The sequence below is a fragment of the Symsagittifera roscoffensis genome, chromosome 2 (assembly GCF_963678635.1).
Source record: "Symsagittifera roscoffensis chromosome 2, txSymRosc1.1, whole genome shotgun sequence".
NCBI classification, from domain to species: Eukaryota; Metazoa; Xenacoelomorpha; order Acoela; family Convolutidae; genus Symsagittifera; species Symsagittifera roscoffensis.
In genome coordinates this window covers 163,824-186,778 of record NC_087063.1, presented here as the reverse complement: position 1 = coordinate 186,778, position 22,955 = coordinate 163,824, and the positions used below count along the sequence as shown (strand labels likewise).

General features: G+C 36.3%; 1 protein-coding gene across 1 annotated transcript in view; it reads right to left on the bottom strand.

Annotated features, from left to right (window-relative positions):
* LOC134840288 (probable vesicular acetylcholine transporter-B) overlaps nucleotides 1-22,955 on the bottom strand; it is a 32,256-nt gene that overhangs the window by 6,681 nt on the left and 2,620 nt on the right. The gene's annotated exons all lie outside the window — the stretch shown is intronic.

The window sequence follows — 22,955 nt, the reverse complement described above, 5'->3', positions numbered from 1 at the left end:
GTACTTCTACGTGCTTTTCAAAATTTAATTTGCGATCTAAGGACATTTTTAAATAACTAAACGTTGAAATATTTTCTATGTATTCTCCGTTCATTTTGACAACATTTATGTTTTTTGTATTTCTGGATCTTGTGCACTTTACCACTTTTGTATTGTCAGTGTTAAAGTATAGTTTGCTTTTAATTAACCAATGCTTTACGTCCATCTGTTCAGAGAGAAATCTTTTCAAAAATTACTCCATCTAAAAATTATCAAAAAGCACAATGGACCAATATTTCATTGGGCAAAAAATCAAGAAGACGCGTATCATAAATTTATAGAGAAAAAATGAAAAAATGATGTCCAATTTCTGCCATTCAAACTTGGTGACTTTGAGACAACACGAGAAAAGTGAGGTGCTCTTTTTGATTGAGCGACTATTTAAAGTTAATATCTTTTTTACGGTTTTTTGATTAGACTAATTATTAGGAACTTCGCGATGAACTCCACGGAATATAGATTATATTGTTTGATTTACCCTCCCTTTAATTAAGTTTAGTTTTTAGCTATACACTACCGAGACCTAGACTGTTTTCAACCAGGACCTTTTTCGAACAGGATCGATGAGTACATTGACCAATGATAGAAAGTGAGTTGAGCTGGGCCAATCAAAGCTGACCACGGTCAATATGTGATTCGGCCGCGGTCGGTACGCAAGTAAAATAGATGGCATTGATAACAAATAAAAACCGAACCTTCAATTGTTTCGTCACCGAAATTCTTCTGCAAAAGCTTGACACAGTTTTTAATCATAGTTGCACAGTACCGCAGTAGCAAACATTTTTCATCAAAAAATATATCAAATTGAAGCAATATGACTTTTTTTGGACTAAAGTTTAAAAAAATGTGTATCATAGATTTACAGAAAAGAAATGAAAGAACTGCTTGTCAAGTTTTTGTGCTTTGAAAAGATTTTAATTTTGTTGTTTTCTGGAGCAAAAACTAGAAGAGTGAGGAGCTCGTTTTTGGTTGAGCGACTGCTTATAAAAAGTCACTATTGTAGGGAACTCTAAGGTGATTAAATAATATAGAAAAGTAGCTTTATCGAATAGGACCGATGCTTCTTAGGTCGACCAGTGTTGATCAGGGTCAACATGCGACTCAAATGTAAAGGACAAATGAGTCAACCAGATGGCGTTGAGATCAATTTAAAATGAAATTTTTTTTTCCGCCAGAAGTGCTTTCGAAAAGCTATCTCAAATGTGAAATGTCAAACCGTCTATTTGGTACATCTATGTAAAGTTTCAGCTCCAATGAGTTTTTGATCATTTCAGGCTGGTTAAAAAGTTTCGCAGGGAAAAAATCTCCGTCAAAATAAATAGCAAAAAATATCAGCACGCATTTGAAGAATATCAGCAAGAGTAAATTTGAAGAATTTAACGTCAAAATTTATACGTTATTTTTGGGACACTAAGTAGATAGAAAAGTTGCGATAAAATGTTTTTGGAAATTGAATCTAATGTATGACCCACACTCTTTTCAAAAAAATTTTTTTTTTTATCTCAATGTTTTGCTTTTTGACCGAGAGTTTTTATCAAACAGGATCAAAGCTTGAATAAACCAAGGCTTTTGATAATCAGAAGTTTCCAGGAACTTTAAAACATCATAGAAAAACTGCATTATGAGAGTATGTAACTCAACCAATTTTAAAGTTAAACGTTAATTTTTCCAAAAAACGATTTTTTAAGTAAGATAAATTTAGTTTCAAAATAAACTAAAATCTGGAAACTACTTTTTGAAAAAAAAACAACCATCTAGAGAGAAAACAATATTGCCAATCTGTTAAACGCATACGCGAAGCAAAATTTCGCATCACATGCGATAACACGCAAGCGCAAAATTGCAAGCCAGCAAATTGTAACAGAACTAGACAGAAATAACAAAATAAAAAAAAATGTGAACAAAAAACAAATAGTTTCAGAAAAACAGTCGAAAAACAACAAAATTTATGAAATAATGTTTTAGCAATTACCGAGCGGCCACTATTCCCGCAACATGTGAAAAGACGCTAGTGAGATAAAAATAAAATAAAAGCCATAAAAAATGTTATCGTACAAAAATTTCAAACAGTCAACTTTTAAAATTTTAAATCTTGCATTGCAATACAAGTAACCTTGTTTTCAAAAAAATTATTTTTATTTTTTGCTCTTGATTTGTTAGAAAATGAAGTAACTAAGCTGAACAAAACATAAGCCGAAAAAAAGGTCAAATGAAGTTGGTATGCGAAAAAAAAGCGAAAAGGAAAATAAAGGAAACTATACTAAATCAGGGCTATTCAGTTTGCAAATTGCAGGAGTAAACTAAAAAAATTTTCATCTTCGATAAAAAAAAGCTGACAGCACAAGTTGATGGGGGTAACTAAGCCAACAAATTATGAGTAGATAAACGAAAGTCCGACAATTCTGTTTTTCTGGGAAAAAAGTTCAATTTCATACATACTGAAAAAAGAAAGGTCCGTCATAGACTCGCAACGCAGACATTAGGGTACAGAGGCAACCGCATTACCTCTAGGCCAAGTGGGAAGTAGTCTCGACTTTGCACTATTAAAATTGCACTATTAGAACAACGTAACCATTTCTCATAAACGTGTCAGAGAAGTTGTTTACGGGACAAAAGTCTAGTTCCCGATCCTTATCCTTGCGATAAACAAGGGCGTTGCAATCGTGTACTAGAATTTTTTCACGTAAAAATTTTAGTTTTTAAATGGTGATCGTAAAAATCATGGTAAACATACTCTCTGACATGCTCAGAATCTTAGCATTCAATTAAAAGTACCATCATTTAAGAAGTAATTAGTTAAAGAATGTTTCGGGTTGTAATAAAATTTTCAAAAGAAAAATTCAGTTTTTTTGGTTTACTGTTTTTGTTCTAGTTTCTGTCGGTTCTTTTTTCGTTTTTTAATGGCCATATTATTTATTTGGTATGTTTATTATTTGCTTACTTTGTAAAGTATGGGTTTTTTGCTAAATTACATACATATTAGAATAACTGAAATATCATTAGTTTGTAAATTTACCAAGTGTTATTTTGCGTAATTTTTTTTCTTTTCTTTTGTTTTAAATTTTGAAAATTTTTCATTATTTCGGCATAATCAAAAAATATTAAAAAATGTGCAGGACGTCTAGGATTTCGTGTTTTAGTATGCATGAGTCGTAACAACTTTAAGTATTCGTATGGCTGACATTGATTGTGATCGTCAATACAATCATCTTAATAACAATAACAAAACAGACTATTTGGCTACTGCAATAGCAGCATCAAAATCCTCCTGTTTCAGGAATAAGCGTTACTCTGTAGTCAGTTTTACAGTTATTATAAATTGTATTATGAAATTAAATCTCAGCCTCGCCCGATCAAATGTTTGACTGTTAAGAATTTCTGGCATTGACTTTTCGTTTTTTTTTCCTTTTTTTGCCTATTTTTTCTACTAATCCCAAACCCACACTGCTTTGAAAGCCTTGCCTAGCTCCAGTGTCTTCTGTCTAAACTTCCATGTGAACAAGTGGCGCTCTACTTTATGGAATCTATGTTCAGTTGCTTCTCTTGGAGGACTTCTAGTCGCCAACTCTGTTCTATAAGCTTCGAGAGAAACACTTTTTTAATTAGTCCGACATCTCCTTCTCTCCAGGTAAATGTTCCGCGACTGATTTCACAGAGTATTTCTCCGGATCCCGGTATCATGTCGGCTGTTTCTTAGGTAAATGTTCCGCCACTGATTTCACAGAGTATTTCTCCGGATCCGGGTATCATGTCGGCTGTTTCTTAGGTAAATGTTCCGCCACTGATTTCACAGAGTATTTCTCCGGATCCCGGTATCATGTCGGCTGTTTCTTAGGTAAATGTTCCGCCACTGATTTCACAGAGTATTTCTCCGGATCCGGGTATCATGTCGGTTGTTTCTTAGGTAAATGTTCCGCCACTGATTTCACAGAGTATTTCTCCGGATCCCGGTATCATGTCGGCTGTTTCTTCGGTAAATGTTCCGCCACTGATTTCACAGAGTATTTCTCCGGATCCCGATATCATTTCGGCTGTTTCTTTGGTAAATGTTCCGCCACTGATTTCACAGAGTATTTCTCCGGATCCCGGTATCATGTCGGCTGTTTCTTAGGTAAATGTTCCGCCACTGATTTCACAGAGTATTTCTCGGATCCCGGTATCATGTCGGCTGTTTCTTAGGTAAATGTTCCGCCACTGATTTCACAGAGTATTTCTCCGGATCCCGGTATCATGTCGGCTGTTTTTTAGGTAAATGTTCCGCCACTGATTTCACAGAGTATTTCTCCGGATCCCGGTATCATGTCGGCTGTTTCTTAGGTAAATGTTCCGCCACTGATTTCACAGAGTATTTCTCCGGATCCCGGTATCATGTCGGCTGTTTCTTAGGTAAATGTTCCGCCACTGATTTCACAGAGTATTTCTCCGGATCCCGGTATCATGTCGGCTGTTTCTTAGGTAAATGTTCCGCCACTGATTTCACAGAGTATTTCTCCGGATCCCGGTATCATGTCGGCTGTTTCTTAGGTAAATGTTCCGCCACTGATTTCACAGAGTATTTCTCCGGATCCCGGTATCATGTCGGCTGTTTCTTCGGTAAATGTTCCGCGACTGATTTCACAGAGTATTTCTCCGGATCCCGGTATCATGTCGGCTGTTTCTTAGGTAAATGCTCCGCCACTGATTTCACAGAGTATTTCTCCGGATCCCGGTACCATGTCGGCTGTTTCTTAGGTAAATGTTCCGCCACTGATTTCACAGAGTATTTCTCCGGATCCCGGTATCATGTCGGCTGTTTCTTAGGTAAATGTTCCGCCACTGATTTCACAGAGTATTTCTCCGGATCCCGGTATCATGTCGGCTGTTTCTTAGGTAGATGTTCCGCCACTGATTTCACAGAGTATTTCTCCGGATCCCGGTATCATGTCGGCTGTTTCTTAGGTAAATGTTCCGCCACTGATTTCACAGAGTATTTCTCCGGATCCCGGTATCATGTCGGCTGTTTCTTAGGTAAATAGTCCGCCACTGATTTCACAGAGTATTTCTCCGGATCCCGGTATCATGTCGGCTGTTTCTTAGGTAAATGTTCCGCCACTGATTTCACAGAGTCTTTCTCCGGATCCCGGTATCATGTCGGCTGTTTCTTAGGTAAATGTTCCGCCACTGATTTCACAGAGTATTTCTCCGGATCCCGGTATCATGTCGGCTGTTTCTTAGGTAAATTTTCCGCCGCTGATTTCACGGAGTATTTCTCCGAATCCTGGTATCATGTCGGCTGTTTCTTAGGTAAATGTTCCGCCACTGATTTCACAGAGTATTTCTCCGGATCCCGGTATCATGTCGGCTGTTTCTTAGGTAAATGTTCCGCCACTGATTTTACAGAGTATTTCTCCGGATCCCGGTATCATGTCGGCTGTTTCTTAGGTAAATGTTCCGCCACTGATTTCACAGAGTATTTCTCCGGATTCCGGTATCATGTCGGCTGTTTCTTAGGTAAACGTTCCGCCACTGATTTCACAGAGTATTTCTCCGGAACCTGGTATCATGTCGGCTGTTTCTTAGGTAATTGTTCCGCCACTGATTTCACAGAGTATTTCTCCGGATCCCGGTATCATGTCGGCTGTTTCTTAGGTAAATGTTCCGCCACTGATTTCACAGAGTATTTCTCCGGATCCCGGTATCATGTCGGCTGATTCTCAGGTAAATGTTCCGCCACTGATTTCACAGAGTATTTCTCCGGATCCCGGTATCATGTCGGCTGTTTCTTAGGTAAATGTTCCGCCACTGATTTCACAGAGTATTTCTCCGGATCCCGGTATCATGTCGGCTGTTTCTTAGGTAAATGTTCCGCCACTGATTTCACAGAGTATTTCTCCGGATCCCGGTATGATGTCGGCTGTTTCTTAGGTAAATGTTCCGCCACTGATTTCACAGAGTATTTCTCCGGATCCCGGTTTCATGACGGCTGTTTCTTAGGTAAATGTTCCGCCACTGATTTCACAGAGTATTTCTCCGGATCCCGGTATCATGTCGGCTGTTTCTTAGGTAAATGTTCCGCCACTGATTTCACAGAGTATTTCTCCGGATCCCGGTATCATGTCGGCTGTTTCTTAGGTAAATAGTCCGCCACTGATTTCACAGAGTATTTCTCCGGATCCCGGTATCATGTCGGCTGTTTCTTAGGTAATTGTTCCGCCACTGATTTCACAGAGTATTTCTCCGGATCCCGGTATCATGTCGGCTGTTTCTTAGGTAAATGTTCCGCCACTGATTTCACAGAGTATTTCTCCGGATCCCGGTATCATGTCGGCTGTTTCTTAGGTAAATGTTCCGCCACTGATTTCACAGAGTATTTCTCCGGATCCCGGTATCATGTCGGCTGTTTCTCAGGTAAATGTTCCGCCACTGATTTCACAGAGTATTTCTCCGGATCCCGGTATCATGTCGGCTGTTTCTTAGGTAAATGTTCCGCCACTGATTTCACAGAGTATTTCTCCGGATCCCGGTATGATGTCGGCTGTTTCTTAGGTAAATGTTCCGCCACTGATTTCACAGAGTATTTCTCCGGATCCCGGTTTCATGTCGGCTGTTTCTTAGGTAAATGTTCCGCCACTGATTTCACAGAGTATTTCTCCGGATCCCGGTATCATGTCGGCTGTTTCTTAGGTAAATGTTCCGCCACTGATTTCACAGAGTATTTCTCCGGATCCCGGTATCATGTCGGATGTTTCTTAGGTAAATAGTCCGCCACTGATTTCACAGAGTATTTCTCCGGATCCCGGTATCATGTCGGCTGTTTCTTAGGTAAATGTTCCGCCACTGATTTCACAGAGTCTTTCTCCGGATCCCGGTATCATGTCGGCTGTTTCTTAGGTAAATGTTCCGCCACTGATTTCACGGAGTATTTCTCCGAATCCTGGTATCATGTCGGCTGTTTCTTAGGTAAATGTTCCGCCACTGATTTCACAGAGTATTTCTCCGGATCCCGGTATCATGTCGGCTGTTTCTTAGGTAAATGTTCCGCCACTGATTTTACAGAGTATTTCTCAGGATCCCGGTATCATGTCGGCTGTTTCTTAGGTAAATGTTCCGCCACTGATTTCACAGAGTATTTCTCCGGATTCCGGTATCATGTCGGCTGTTTCTTAGGTAAATGTTCCGCCACTGATTTCACAGAGTATTTCTCCGGATCCCGGTATCATGTCGGCTGTTTCTTAGGTAATTGTTCCGCCACTGATTTCACAGAGTATTTCTCCGGATCCCGGTATCATGTCGGCTGTTTCTTAGGTAAATGTTCCGCCACTGATTTCACAGAGTATTTCTCCGGATCCCGGTATCATGTCGGCTGTTTCTTAGGTAAATGTTCCGCCACTGATTTCACAGAGTTTTTCTCCGGATCCCGGTATCATGTCGGCTGTTTCTTAGGTAATTGTTCCGCCACTGATTTCACAGAGTATTTCTCCGGATCCCGGTATCATGTCGGCTGTTTCTTAGGTAAATGTTCCGCCACTGATTTCACAGAGTATTTCTCCGGATCCCGGTATCATGTCGGCTGTTTCTTAGGTAAATGTTCCGCCACTGATTTCACAGAGTATTTCTCCGGATCCCGGTATCATGTCGGCTGTTTCTTAGGTAAATGTTCCGCCACTGATTTCACAGAGTATTTCTCCGGATCCCGGTTTCATGTCGGCTGTTTCTTAGGTAAATGTTCCGCCACTGATTTCACAGAGTATTTCTCCGGATCCCGGTATCATGTCGGCTGTTTCTTAGGTAAATGTTCCGCCACTGATTTCACAGAGTATTTCTGCGGATCCCGGTATCATGTCGGCTGTTTCTTAGGTAAATGCCCGCCACTGATTTCACAGAGTATTTCTCCGGATCTCGGTATCATGTCGGCTGTTTTTGTAGGTAAATGTTCCGCCACTGATTTCACAGAGTATTTCTCCGGATCTCGGTATCATGTCGGCTGTTTCTTAGGTAAATGTTCCGCCACTGATTTCACAGAGTATTTCTCCGGATCCCGGTATCATGTCGGCTGTTTCTTAGGTAAATGTTCCGCCACTGATTTCACAGAGTATTTCTCCGGATCCCGGTATCATGTCGGCTGTTTCTTAGGTAAATGTTCCGCCACTGATTAGAATAGTGGTTTTTGTTGTTGTCTGATTGTTGCGTCCTCAGATATGGACTCTTCGTCTGAAGAAATCTGCTGCAAGCTATCCTTGAACCAAGTTCTCTTCACTGTCTTTTGTATGTCCCTACTGAGCTTCGTTCATGATGAGTCATTTCATCTTTTCCATTTCTTTCTCATTTTATTTATATGTCATAAGTTTCTGAATCGCTTTTTTACTTTTTGTATCTTTTCCCTTCTGCTCCAGTGGCGTGACGTTTTTGGCCTGTTCGTCGCCTCCTTCAGAGTTCCTGTCGATTATTTTTGAATTTGCTTTGATTCTTCTGTTTCTTCTGTTTCTCACAAGGTGTTTTTGTGACGTCGTCCTGTGTGCTCGGTTGTTCTCCTCCTTTGTTAGGCTACGCTCTCTATGGCTAGGTTGATTCCCCTACCGGCTTCAGTGTTCTTTCAGGTCACCACTGTTGGGCTCTCCTTAAAATCCCTGTTAAATGGGTCTTTGAGGACACCTCTGTTATATCATCACCACATTCAATTTATGATAATGTCGTCTCCATCGTCACAAAGATGGCCGGTTGTTTTGCAAGAATGTTTTAACCATCTTTTGTTAAAAAACTGTGTAAATTTTCTTTCAAAATAGTGTCGATTTTAAGCGTGGTGTAATAAAAGTATCTGAAGAAAAGGCTAAAATTAGGCGTATTTAACAGTCATAGTAAATTGTCAAAATGAACTACCGTTTCTGTCAAAAATTTCAAGAGGAAAAAATGAAAAATTGTGTGAAAATCAAGCTATTTATTGTGTGGAAATCAAGCAAAAGTTATTTATTCTCGATATGGCGATAAAACGACTGTGATGTTTTTTCATATTTGAAACTAAAAGTTTACGACTCATCACGGTTTATCCTTCTATAAAAAGCCTGCTCTTATTTTGAACCAGTATTTTGAACACATTTCTTTGAATCTCAACACATTCGTATCACGACTGAAACGGTTTTGATATGATATATCTTTAAATACCTTCTGATGATTTTTTGTGCTAATTGTTTTTGATTGAAAACCAAATAAGCCAGCTCGCTCACTCTATTTGCTCAAAAGTAGACCAAAAGTCAAAAATTTCAGACTCTTTTTTCAGAACACTGAGAAAACTTTTAGAAAGTGTTTTTCATGTTGTTCGAATTCCGACGGAAAGGAAAGGTAAGATACATCACTCGACCCGTTCCGATGATTCTTTGTGGTAGCTGATTATGCGTGGAAAGAAAAACAAAAAAACTATACAACTTTCCTCCGCTTTTTTAATGGTAGGAACAACAAAAAAATTAGTTGAGTCAAATTGTTTTTTTTTTATAAATTAGAAAAAAAGTGCAGTAAATTTTAACTTACTTATCCGTAGTGCTTCCAGCCAGAGTTCGCAAACTAAACTGTCCAGGTATTAATTTGTTTGTTTTTGTAGCCTATAACAGTTATAAAGCGGCTTTCTATCTATACTGTTTTTTTTTGCAAAGAGAAATTTTATCGGCTTATGATGAATGTAATCTTAATTGTTTGTTTTGTGCTTCGGGCAAATTGTCCAAAGCATTTCCCAGGAATATACAGTAACCAAAATACTTAAAGACAATTAGAATTCATCTGAATGTTCAACATTCAAATTTAAAATAGGCAAAGCGAACCTTTTCTCGAACCTTTTCGAATCTTTGAAAAAAAACTAATAAACTTTGACATTTTAATTTAAACTTTTTGCTACTTATGCTCCAATGAAGTTTGTAAAAAAATATGCACGCAAATTTGGGTCCAGTATAAAAAGTTGTCCCGTTGTCGTATTTCCAAATTCATTCAGTCTTCCTGGCAAATTATTTTGAGAAAGGGAGAATTTGAAAAAAGGCGAATTAATGATATTAAATTGGGTGGTCTGAGATGAGACTCTATGAAGCCAATTGATGGCAAGTTAACGTCATGCTCTGAAGAGATCAGGCGCCCCATGAAATTTACCACCCGTGGAAAAATGAAAAAGAAATTGAAGTTGCGTCCAAAAAAGCCCCAGAGCAATTTCTGGACTGGAATTTTCAGCTGCAATCCTTTTGGTGATTTGCTTCAGAATTGTCATCATAATTCTTCTCCTTTCTTCTCCATTTCTAATACATAAAAAGAACACCGACCAACGAACGGCCACGAAGAGATTGAATGTTATACTGCACTGTTATATTCTACTACCAATGGGCATTTTTGACCCGAGGGGGGATTTTTGAGACCATGGCTTTTAATGCGAACTCATTAAGGAAGTAATTTAATTAAAAGCATTCTAAAGCACTTTATTTTCCCCAAGGCTACTCCAAAATCGATGCCAAACAACAATGCTGCTTCCCATTTTCCATCGCTGCCCAGAAGTCACTTCAATTCGCCCCCGCCTGCACTGGCCCAAGGAGGGTCGCAGGTTGTCTCATCTTCCCTTCTTTCACCCTGCTCTAATTTACTTACCCGTAACCACCCCACCCCACCCCCACCCCCCTCAACAGCCCACCCAACCTTGCCCATACTTTTTAGCCCCAAAACATTAGATACAAGATGACCCAAAAAAAACTAATATCCCTCATTTTACCCTGAAAAACCACTACCTGAGCAAATTTCATTGAACTTTTTTACGTATTTGCGGGAACTTCCTGTGATAAACACTTAAATCAGTAGCCTAACTTAACAGTTAAAGTTAAAGTGAAAACTGCAAAAGGGAAATTATAAAAGAAGAATGGCTGGAAAATAGCATTCAAGTGCTTACCAGAAGATACGCTTTGAACAGAAAAGAAGCGCAAATTAAATTAATCTGATTAGATTTCAATCGTCTCCGTCTTAAAAAGGATCAAATCGAAAAATATGTGCATCTAATTTTTAATTCCAGCTTCCCAAATTTTAATCGCAGATGTGCAAAATTATGAACGCAAAAAATTAATTTGCAATTAATTTTTTCCTCTTGCAAAAAAGTAATCAGTAATGAAAAAAAGTATGCAACTAGCCGTGAATTTCGTGAATGTAGTTTTGCAAAAAGTCTTAATCTTATATTACGATATCCGTTCAAATCAGTTTATGCATTCTTAGATCAACTGACGTGAAAAGTAGAGAAAACAAAATTTGCATTAAGTTAACTTAAATTTCAGTAAAAGTAAGCAAAATGTTACTTTTCATTTCCTTTTTTGCTCTCTTTCTCAAAGAACAAACAGTGGTGAGAAATGGAGTGTTGGTATGAACAAACATGGGTTGAATTGACACATCTATAGAAGTACTTCTGAAATGGCCTCTCTTTTCAGACTAATTTAATTGAGCACATGTGAATTACTCTGATCGTCTCATGAGTTTGATCAGTTTGGTCTGCCGCCGACCATTCTAGATCCCAAGTTTGAAAAATCAGGCTGTCTCTCGGACCTTCTGGGACCAGGAAACGACACGTAACTACTCGCGTTACACTTTCAGCATCAAGTTAAAAACGAGTAGTTTAGATAGACTCGGTGCAGCGAGAACGAACAGTCCCTCTAACATAAAGGTGTATGTAAGATCGGGGATCGATCACCCAAACGCGCTAAAAATTGGGCCGAATAAAAACAACCCCCCCCCCCCCCCCCAAATATTTAATCCTTCTTCCAAAGTCGCAACAACGAACAGCTCGTACAGTTGTTTTTGCGCAAAACTCTCCTGCATCATACGTTGGTCAATTTTCTTCTCAGCATAAGTTCAAATGGTTGCACAAGTGGCGTACCTTCATCAATTTTGTTATTCTTCCGACTTTTTAGGAAAATGACAAAATTTTTCTGCAAGTTTTTTCTCCAGACAATTTTCCACTTTTTAACTAACAATTTTAGACGGAATCTTTATATCAGCCAAAAAATATTGATACCCTGAGCTCAAATATTATAAAGTATTTCACGTGTAATTGTTTTTGGTCAAGTAATTGTGTTCGAAATTTATCAAATTGTTGCAAGTTTGAGACAACTAACGCGGCTCTTTTCGAGTTTCCCACCCTCTTGTAAAATAATAAGATTTTTTTTTTCAAAAATGTTCAACTCGGCATTTTGCATATGACAAAAGTTGCAGTAAAGTTGTTCACCTGTTCACGCTGACGCGTTTGTTGCAGTTTATAACATGAAAATTTATTTTCAATAGTTTTTCATCAAACGAATTTCAAAAAAAAACTGAAAAAGCCATTAATTTGCTATAACTTTTGTGCTTTTAAGGCGTCAGCTCAGATGTAATCCCTCTTAAAAATCGTTCCCGCACTGAAGTTTCATGGATAATAATCGATTATATTGGATTTTCATTGTCAGTCTCTACAAAATAACAAAAATAATCGATTATAATCGATTGAAAATGGATTATAATGATAATACTTTTTAAGCAACAAAAACCCAATATAATCGATTATAATCGATTATAATCGATTATTTTCAAAAAAAAATATAAAAAGAAAAATAATCAATTTTAATCGATTATAATGGATTATAATCTATTTATTCAAATCTTTTTGTGGGTTGTTTTCGTTTTTTCATAATTTTGTTACACTTAAGTTAGTTTTTTTTCTCTCGCTTAATTTCATTGTTTCCTATTTTCAATCGAGTTATGAGAAATTACAAAAAGTTACCTCTAGAACAATAAGTTACCTCTAGAATTAACAAAAAGTTACACCAACTACCCCCCTCCCCCCGCACGCTTACTCGTACTACAGTTAGATGTCCCCTAACTAGAGAGAGAGAGAGGGGGGTACGTCGTGGTTGGGGGTACGTGGAGGGGATGGGGGTACGTGGGGGGGGGGGGGTAGTGGATACTTGGGGGGGTAGTGGATACTTGGTGGGGGGGGGGGGGGGGTGGGGTGGATACTTGGGGAGGGTGGATACTGGGGGGGGGGGGGGGGTGGATACTTAGGGGGATACTTGGGGGGGGGGGTACGCGGGGGGGGGGGATACATCGGGACGGGGATAGGGGTTGACGTGAGGAGCTGGTCACAAATGCTGTTTCTGGGTATATTGGCCGCCCCTGGATGAACATGTTCGTTCGAGTTTTGCAGAAAGTTGCAAAAATTAGAGTCTAACAAAACTTACAAAATTTTCATGGATTTTATGTACAAAAAATAATCCATCATATTGAAAATAAAAATGGATTATAATCGATTTTAATGGATTATAATGGATTTAAATTTTTCCAAAATAATCGATTATAATCGATTAAAAATCGATTATGTGGTCTAAATTTGACATGATAATCGATTATATAGACAACATTTTACTCAACGAAAATCCATTATAATCGATTATTACCCATGAAACTTCGGTGCGGGTTACAAATTAAATCGGGGCATGCTACTTGATCTGTTTCATACTTTGCTAAACGCCAACAAGTCTGCGCTTGCATATCAGGGCAAAACCTTGCTTGTTCCGACAATTCCTTATTTGGTCCTAATTTATGCGTTAAAACTTTTACTTACTTATAGAAATCGTATTAGGTGCGTGGTTTGCATACTCGCTTGACGATCTGTAGATTTACGGATTGATACCCATACGCAGCCAAGTTTTGTAACATTGGTCTGAAAAAAACCAGGCCAACTATAAATATTTCTCACTATCATTTTTTTTTCAATTGCTTCAATTTTTTGAAAGATTCATCAATTGACTCAAAGCGAACATAACTCCATATACTTTAAGTCGCAGTCAATCATTCGGGAACTCGCTCTGATACGAGCAGTTCTGTGTAAATTTTATTGACGAAGAATGACTCAAGTGAAAAATCAGTTTTTTAACTTGTGATTCAAAAAGTTAACACCCAAATATTGTTTTTTGATAGAAAATTGAGCTGCAGTTCTGAACAAAAAAAAACTTTTAAGACGCATTTTTTCATTTATTGGAGAAAAATGGCTTCCGAAAATGCATTCAAATATTCTGAATTATTTGCGCAGCAACTAGTTATACTGCTCTTGCTCAGATTACTTATTTACAATGAACAGTTGATCTATTTATAAATTGCATTCTTTCAGCATTTCTAAAGAAATTAAGTTATTTAATGTTGAAGTTTTTCAAATTTGTTTTTTTTTGGACATCTGGACATCATAGTTATCTCATTATTCGGTTAGTCAGCTTGACCAGTCGCGGATTAAGGGGGGGGGGGGCGGACGCCCCCTTTCAGGGTTTTGACCCCCTGCCGACCCTTGGTACTATTTTGAGATATCCATTTTGGTGACGTACCCTATACTAGTTTTGAGGAGGGAGCGCGCGCCGAAAAAACGCAATTTTTTGGTCCAAATTTTGCCTGTGGAGCAGGAAATCTGGCTAAAACAGGGTCTTTTTGGTGCTTTGGCAATCTCGGAAGTCAATTTGGTCAATTTGATAAAAAAAGACAAACTGTTCTTAAGTCATCCGTAATGAAATTGAAAATCCCATTTTTTAAAAATTATCCAACGTTGAAAAAAGTTGCTGTGGTTTTTTTGTTATTCGAATTAATTTTCTGCTGAGTCGAGTGAATAAGATTGAGGCGGGAAAATTGCAGGAGCTTCAGCGTCTTATTGTATTATTTGGGCAGTAAATTTCACTATTGTGGTAATTTTACCGTTTAATTTCAAAAAGGTTGCTCGAAAGTTTTGCTTGAAACTCGAATGAAATAGTAATAAAGTATTGTTGCCACTTTGAAACCAATCAAACCAGCTACTCATCATAATGAAACTTAGTCGTAATCTACATTAATGTTCATATATATTTATCTGATGATGAGAAGTTTCGTCACACAAAGACCACGCACAGGGCTATCAGTCTTTTCAAGCTGCCTTCTTTTGTCGTTGTTACTTTTTTAAAGCGATTGTTTAAATTTGGGCTTTTCGAAGACAAAGAACAAAAGAAAGTGATTAAAAAGAGTGACGTTATTTCACACCAAAATGCGTAACAGAGTAGAAGTTTTAAAAATGAGAAGCGGCTTTGAACTTGAAAACATTGCTGAAAAGGAAGAACTATTCAGAGTTAAAGAGTCACTGCCATGAAACTATTCAAGTTGTTACACATGAATTAGTTACATCTCTGAATTGTTTAGAGCCTAAACACAGTTCGGTTTCTGTTCGAATTTAACTCTACGAAGACTTTGTGTTAAAAGGTCATGCAAGTTGGCCACTCTGTCCTCAGCCAATGGGTGCAAGCAGCAGTAATGTCTCACTTTTTAACAGCAATTCGATTACGTCTCAAATGGCATAATTCCCAAATGGCATAAAAATGAAAAATTTCCCAAATGGCATAAACTTAATGCAACAGTTGCTTTGGAAAAATCGAGATCAATTTTTTCGTAAACAATGTGAGAAAATAAGTCAAAATGTCAGTTCAAATGCTGATTGACATTTTATCTTGAAAAAGTTGTAGAAATCTATATCAAAAGCAAGAAGCATAAGCTTGCGATTATTAATAAGCTTCTTTTGGTCAATTTTTTTTGACAAATTTGTTGCGTAAATTTGTTTGGAAGCAACTATTTCCAAATCTTGTTCACATGCTTTCGTTACTGACAAAATGTTAGAATTAGAATTGATAGAAAACGTTTAAATTACAATGAAAACTTGAAATTTATGCCAGTTGGGAAAAATTTCCATTTTTATGCCATTTGGGAATTATGCCATTTGGGAAGTTACCAATTTAAGCTAGCCTTAACTTCTATTTATTGTTCCAACGACTCGAAGAGAGGAAGAAACTTTGGATTCGGGTCTGTTTTTTTTCGGTCAATTTTGACTACCTAGAGAAAAACTTGTACTATCATATAAACGATCAACAGTGGTATAGCATTAAAATCTTTTTGGTCAATTCTTGAAACAAAAAAAAGGGGAAAAATGATCTCGGTGTTGAGAAAAATTGGTCAGAATATTTTCTGTTTTCAGACTAATTTAGAGGAACCTCTTAATTCAATTCGACTTTACTTTCAACAATAGTTTGTCTGTTTTTAAGTCTCATTCTTTCGTTTTTTTCTTTTCACTAAATCAATCATTTTAAATAAAACATATAGCCAGAAATTCAGAAAAAAAGGATGCTTTTTTTAAAAGCTTTTATTTCTTTTTCTTTTATTTTTTGACTTCAACTTTATTTTGATTTCTATTTCTTGAGTTTTTTCGATCCAAACATTCTCTGCTACTAGTTTTCAATATGGAAGCTTTTTTGCTAACAAATAAAAAGCATATGGACGATAAACTCTGCTTCTAAGGAAAAATGGCCCATCCTATGTGAAAAAGTAGCTGGATATTAAGGTTTCAAAAATGATCAAAAATTGACTACTTGACTGTTGACAGCCAAGGTTGACTTCAAACAAAAAATGCTAGTCTTGCAGTTTCTTAAACGAAGCAAATGGAAGAACGCTAGTCATACAATTTAATACAATCAACGAAAAACTCTTTAGCAATTACTGAGATTGTTCAAAGCTGCTGATATTTTAATTCTAATGCTATTCAAATCGATTATCAGAAAAGAAGTATCGAAAAATTATGACATTTTTTTCCATAGAAATTGCTAGTCATACAGACTGAAACTATGAAAATGATGAGACTAGCATTTTATCAAAAAAAAAATCCAAATTTGGGAAAAAAGTTAGCTCTTTTACGTAGTCGCAAAAGATTACGTCTCAAATGGTGTAATTCCCAAATGCCATAATGAATGAAAAATTTCCCAAATGGCATAAACTTAATGCAACAGTTGCTTTGGAAAAATCGAGATCAATTTTTTCGTAAACAATGTGAGAAAATAAGTCAAAATGTCAGTTCAAATGCTGATTGACATTTTATCTTGAAAAAGTTGTAGAAATCTATATCAAAAGCAAGAAGCATAAGCTTGCGATTATTAATAAGCTTCTTTTGGTCAATTTTTTTTGACAAATTTGTTGCGTAAATTTGTTTGGAAGCAACTATTTCCAAATCTTGTTCACATGCTTTCGTTACTGACAAAATGTTAGAATTAGAATTGATAGAAAACGTTTAAATTACAATGAAAACTTGAAATTTATGCCAGTTGGGAAAAATTTCCATTTTTATGCCATTTGGGAATTATGCCATTTGGGAAGTTACCAATTTAAGCTAGCCTTAACTTCTATTTATTGTTCCAACGACTCGAAGAGAGGAAGAAACTTTGGATTCGGGTCTGTTTTTTTTCGGTCAATTTTGACTACCTAGAGAAAAACTTGTACTATCATATAAACGATCAACAGTGGTATAGCATTAAAATCTTTTTGGTCAATTCTTGAAACAAAAAAAGGGGAAAAATGATCTCGGTGTTGAGAAAAATTGGTCAGAATATTTTCTGTTTTCAGACTAATTTAGAGGAACCTCTTAAATCAATTCGACTTTACTTTCAACAATAGTTTGTCTGTTTTTAAGTCTCATTCTTTCGTTTTTTTCTTTTCACTAAATCAATCATTTTAAATAAAACATATAGCCAGAAATTCAGAAAAAAAGGATGCTTTTTTTAAAAGCTTTTATTTCTTTTTCTTTTATTTTTTGACTTCAACTTTATTTTGATTTCTATTTCTTGAGTTTTTTCGATCCAAACATTCTCTGCTACTAGTTTTCAATATGGAAGCTTTTTTGCTAACAAATAAAAAGCATATGGACGATAAACTCTGCTTCTAAGGAAAAATGGCCCATCCTATGTGAAAAAGTAGCTGGATATTAAGGTTTCAAAAATGATCAAAAATTGACTACTTGACTGTTGACAGCCAAGGTTGACTTCAAACAAAAAATGCTAGTCTTGCAGTTTCTTAAACGAAGCAAATGGAAGAACGCTAGTCATACAATTTAATACAATCAACGAAAAACTCTTTAGCAATTACTGAGATTGTTCAAAGCTGCTGATATTTTAATTCTAATGCTATTCAAATCGATTATCAGAAAAGAAGTATCGAAAAATTATGACATTTTTTTCCATAGAAATTGCTAGTCATACAGACTGAAACTATGAAAATGATGAGACTAGCATTTTATCAAAAAAAAAATCCAAATTTGGGAAAAAAGTTAGCTCTTTTACGTAGTCGCAAAAGATTACGTCTCAAATGGTATAATTCCCAAATGCCATAATGAATGAAAAATTTCCCAAATGGCATAAGTTTCATGCAACAGTTGCTTTGAAAAAATCGAGATCAATTTTTTCGTAAACAATGTGAGAAAATAAGTCAAAATGTCAATTCAAATGCTGATTGACATTTTATCTTAAAAAAGTTGTAGAATTTTTTAACAAAAGCAAAAAGCATAAGCTTGCGGTTATTATTAGGCTTCTTGTGGTCATTTTTTTTGACAAATTTGTTGCGTAAATTTGTTTGGAAGCAACTATTTCCAAATCTTGTTCACATGCTTTGGTTACTGAAAAAATGTTAGAATTAAAATTGATAGAAAACGTTTAAATTACAATGAAAACTTGAAATTTATGCCAGTTGGGAAAATTTTCCATTTTTATGCCATTTGGGAAATATGCCAATTGGGAAATTACCATTTTAAGCTAGCCTTAACTTCTATTTATTGTTCCAACGACTCGAAGAGAGGAAGAAACTTTGGATTCGGGTCTGTTTTTTTTCGGTCAATTTTGACTACCTAGAGAAAAACTTGTACTATCATATAAACGATTAACAGTGGTATAGCATTAAAATCTTTTTGGTCAATTCTTGAAATAAAAAATCCGGAAAAATGATCTCGGTGTTGAGAAAAATTGGTCAGAATATTTTCTGTTTTCAGACTAATTTAGAGGAACCTCTTAATTAAATTCGACTTTACTTTCAACAATAGTTTGTCTGTTTTTAAATCTCATTCTTTCGTTTGTTTCTTTTCAACAAATCAATCATTTTAAATAAAACATATAGCCAGAAATTCAGAAAAAAAGGATGCTTTTTTTAAAAGCTTTTATTTCTTTTTCTTTTATTTTTTGACTTCGACTTTATTTTGATTTCTATTTCTTGAGTTTTTTCGATCCAAACATTCTCTGCTACTAGTTTTCAATATGGAAGCTTTTTTGCTAACAAATGAAAAGCATATGGACGATAAACTCTGCTTCTAAGGAAAAATGGCCCATCCTATGTGAAAAAGTAGCTGGATATTAAGGTTTCAAAAATGATCAAAAATTGACTACTTGACTGTTGACAGCCAAGGTTGACTTCACACAAAAAATGCTAGTCTTACAGTTTCTTAAACGAAGCAAATGGAAGAACGCTAGTTATACAATTTAATACAATCAACGAAAAACTCTTTAGCAATTACTGAGGTTGTTCAAAGCTGCTGATATTTTAATTCTAATGCTATTCAAATCGATTATCAGAAAAAAGTATCGAAAAATTATGACATTTTTATCCATAGAAATTGCTAGTCATACAAACTGAAACTATGAAAATGATGAGACTAGCATTTTATCAAAAAAAAAATCCAAATTTGGGAAAAAAGTTAGCTCTTTTACGTAGTCGCAAAAGATTACGTCTCAAATGGTATAATTCCCAAATGGCATAATGAATGAAAAATTTCCCAAATGGCATAAGTTTCATGCAACAGTTGCTTTGAAAAAATCGAGATCAATTTTTTCGTAAACAATGTGAGAAAATAATTCAAAATGTCAATTCAAATGCTGATTGACATTTTATCTTAAAAAAGTTGTAGAATTTTTTATCAAAAGCAAAAAGCAGAAGCTTGCGGTTATTATTAAGCTTCTTGTGGTCATTTTTTTGACAAATTTGTTGCGTAAATTATTTCCAAATCTTGTTCACATGGTTTCGTTACTGAAAAAATGTTAGAATTAGAATTGATAGAAAACGTTTAAATTACATTGAAAGCTTAAAATTTATGCCATTTGGGAAAAGTTTTCATTTGGGAAGTTACCGTCGCAGAATATTTTTTTTGTATAAAATTGTTTTTGTAAAAAAGTATTTTTGTTAAGATTTTTTTTTGTATCAAAATTTAAAAGTTGAAATTTCTTGTCTATAACATAGCCCAAGCACAGTGTTTTCCAAACATAATTATCAAAAATCAGGAGTCCAAGTGTGAAGTCAGAGTTCTTTTTTTGTTTTATCTATTAAGATAAATTCAAGGTCTAGCAAAAACAACAGCTCGCAGTTTACAAACACTCAAACTTTTTAAAAAGAAGCTTTTTAGCCGTACACAAAAAGTTACAAAATTTGACAATTATTTGTGAAACTAGAAAAGTAATTTTCATGGGGACTTTTGCTTTGAATTTTTGCCACTTAATCTGTTGGTTTTCTCAGAAATTTTTTTTCGATAATCTGTTCAAAATTTAACACAAAGCTCAAAAAGTTTATTAGTTTTCACATAAGCAGAAAATGCTAGTTACACAATTTCATAAAACGAAAAAAGGGTCTTTTCTGTTGTAAAGCCCAAATTATTCAATTGTTGATTGAGCTTCCGGGATGTTGTTGATGATTTTTGTTGCTGATATTAGTTTCAACCAATCAGATTCGAGCGTCAAGATCAGTTTTTCAAAATGGCCAAAATAGTACTTTTTGTCAGAAAAAGAAAAAACGCCAAAAAGCTAGACACACAATTTCAGACATTTTTCTGCAAGTTTCACAGGTGTGAAATTGTATGACTAGCTTTTTTAGTGAAGCAGGGAGTATATTGTAAGTTTGTTTGGAATATACTTTTTTTTGATGAAAATGAGAAGAGGAAAAAGTGAGATTATGGTGAAGGTGTCTGTCTAATAGGGAGACAATGGAAGGCATGGCATTCCAAGATAGGATGGGATACAAACAGACTCCGCTCTTCTCTTCTCTTCTCTTCTTTCTAGCTCTCTTTCTCTTCACTCCCTCAACATGTGCACAGTATATTGTATTGAAAGAGCCTCTCAGTGCAGTGATTGCATTGCGTGACTCTTTTGGGGGGAGTGTACGTGGGGTAGGGCACGGGGGTGAAGGGGATGGTGGAGAAGGGGGGTGGGGGGCTCTAGAGGCGGCCGAGTGTCTCCCGAGAGACCAATCACATCTCTCCGGATGAAGAGGCAAGATGGAAAAGTGGCCGGCTCTTTATTGTCTTTTATACCCCCTCTCTCTCTCTTTCTCTCTCTCTCTCTCTTTCTCTCTCTCTCCTCTCTCTCTCTCTCTCCTCTCTCTCCTCTCTCCCAATCACCCTTGCTCACTCATCAACTATCCATTCAGCCGAATGAAAACTTCAAAACTTCATTTAAGGCTTCGCAAGTTTCTAAAGTTAACACAACAAAAACTGCCCTCGAAAAAATTACAATGAAGCGTCGCATGGTTTGAGTCTCGAGGTCAATGTGTATTCTTATAACATAGTGAGGCGGGCTGAGTTTCGTGTAACCAGCTTTTTTTCGTTGCGACAACAACATTGGAATGGCAACGCGCAGTCAATTAACTCACATGATCAATCGGACCATTTCAGTTTTTCAAATAGTTCAAGTACTTAAATTCTGTTATATTTCATTCATTTTTAGTTTAAGAACACACACATACACTTCTGGTAGTTTAGAAGTTATTGAGTGCAGCTTAACATGAGAGACAGTCTGTGTTGTGTTGTGTTGTGTTGTGTGCATTAGGCGTTCTCTTCCCTGAAAAATGAGCAGAAATTGTTTGGAATTGAGCTGTGGATTAAGTTTGCTTCCAGTTTCCACTGCACAACTAATTCATCCCAGATTGACAGGGTAGAAAAGTGTAAGAGGCTAATCCGGGTATTTATTTATTTGTAGCCTTCGTCTTCTTACCAGCCACTGGCACTTTTATCAAGCAATAGCTGCGGCCGCACAAATCCACTAGCTGGCTGACAGTGACATGGAAACGCGTCCTTGTGTTCTTTCAACAATCTTCAACTGCCATTATGTATAAACTTGCATGAAAACTATCTACATGCAACCAAATTGCCAAAATAGCCACATACAAGGGCGCATGTGCCATTTTACGAAAAAAGCACGAAGAAATCATTTCACTGAGCATGTTCAGATTTTTTTTATCTTGAGGCGTCAAAAAATGCTGATAGTTTTTGCAAAATGCCGATTTGTGCGCTCTTGAACAAGAAACACAAAAACACAAAGTTTTGCACCGACTGTTGAACTTAGAGTGGAACTTCGTATTCGGATGCGTTTGATTTTTATAATCGGCTTCAACTTGTTTTCACGCAAAAGAGGGTACCACAAATGAACAACAGATAGAATCGAATAATATTTGTAGTGTTATTGCCCTTCCAATTTACGAAAAATCTGCATTGCCGAGAAAAAGTATGTTTTTGCAATTTCTAGCCCAAATTAGCAAACAAGACTGCTCGTATCAGGGCGAAGCCTTGAATGTTCCGACTGCCTTTTAAGGTTTTATGGAGCAGTAGTAACTTGAAAAAATTAAATGTAATAAAATAAAAAGAAATTTTTTTTTCTAAAATTTGAATTCATCCCCCACAAGCCATATAAAGTACAAAAGAATAGATTTTGCTCATTGTATCAAACTATTTATGACAAAAAAGCTTCTATCAACTAATTTGGAACGATTTCTAAGACGGATTAAATCTCCGCTTACGCGTTAATAGCGCGAAATATATCGCGCGTTAATTGTCCCAAATTAGCCAAAATGGCAATCTTTAAATCCCCCATAACTGTAACGAAAAATGATCACAGGTAAAATATCTTTTCAAATTTAAGCTCAAGACAACAATACTTTTCGAATGATACAAAAAAATTCCGTCAAAAACGGTTAGTTAAAAAGTCGAAATTTGTCTGAAGAAAAAAAAAACCATCCCGAGCACAAATATTCCGTTACTTTCGTATCGGAACAAAAAGCAGTCGGAACAAAAAGCATGAGCGCGAGAAGAGAGAATAAATAATACTAAC